Genomic DNA, 1,274 nt, shown 5'->3' with positions numbered 1-1,274 from the left:
GTGCTGTGGGGCAGGCAGGGTGGTGCTGCTGCTGGTGGGACAGGCAGGGTGGTGCTTGTGGGCAGGCAGGGTGGTGCTGGTGCTGGTGGGGCAGGCAGGGTGGTGCTGGTGGGGCAGGCAAGGTGGTGCTGGTGGGGCAGGCAGGGTGGTGCTGTGGGGCAGGCAGGGTGGTGCTGCTGCTGGTGGGACAGGCAGGGTGGTGCTTGTGGGCAGGCAGGGTGGTGCTGGTGCTGGTGGGGCAGGCAGGGTGGTGCTGGTGGGGCAGGCAGGGTGGTTGTGGTGGTTGTTTTTGTTGAAAGGCTGGCGGTGCGGCCTACATTCCGCTACAAAACTTCTGAATGGAAGTTTTGCATTATTTATTTAACTTATACACTATATTTTTATACATTATGGTATGGCGAATATAATATATATATATATATATATATANACAGTCATGTACCTTGCTGACACGGCCCATACATGTTCACACAATCATGAACTGACATGGCCCATACAAGTTCACACAGTCATGTACCTTGCTGACACGGCCCATACATGTTCACACAATCATGAACTGACATGGCCCATACAAGTTCACACAGTCATGTACCTTCCTGACACGGCCCATATATGTTCACAGTCATGTACCTTGCTGACACGGCCCATACATGTTCACACAGTCATGTACCTTCCTTACACGGCCCATACATGTTCACACAATCATATACCTTGCTGACACGCCTCATACATGTTCACACAATCATATACCTTCCTGACACGGCCCATACATGTTCACACAATCATGTACGTTTGCATTTAATTTTGAATCGAGTATTGAGCTAGCCAACAAATGGTAACATATATTAAAATTGGAACTGATAATAAAATCTTGACTCACCATATTTGTATACCAGTGAGGTAGCAGAATAAAGAATCAGTGGAACAAGGTTTACAGCAAGCAGACACATACGCACATTTGACCATCATATGAGTGACATAATCTTGAGCACGATGTTAAACACCAATTTAACAATCAAGAATAATAATAAAAGAACATGTAGAACAAGATAAGACTTTATTGAAACATTAGTCCATTTCACACAATCATGTACCTTCCTGACACGGCCCATACATGTTCACACAATCATGAACTGACATGGTCCATACAAGTTCACACAATCATGTACCTTCCTGACACGGCCCATACATGTTCACACAATCATGTACCTTGCTGACACGGCTCATACATGTTCACACAATCATGTACCTTCCTGACACGGCCCATACATGTT

This window comes from Priapulus caudatus, unplaced genomic scaffold, assembly GCF_000485595.1.
Source record: "Priapulus caudatus unplaced genomic scaffold, Priapulus_caudatus-5.0.1 Scaffold1516, whole genome shotgun sequence".
Taxonomy (NCBI): domain Eukaryota; kingdom Metazoa; phylum Priapulida; class Priapulimorpha; order Priapulimorphida; family Priapulidae; genus Priapulus; species Priapulus caudatus.
This window is presented reverse-complemented; position numbering follows the sequence as displayed.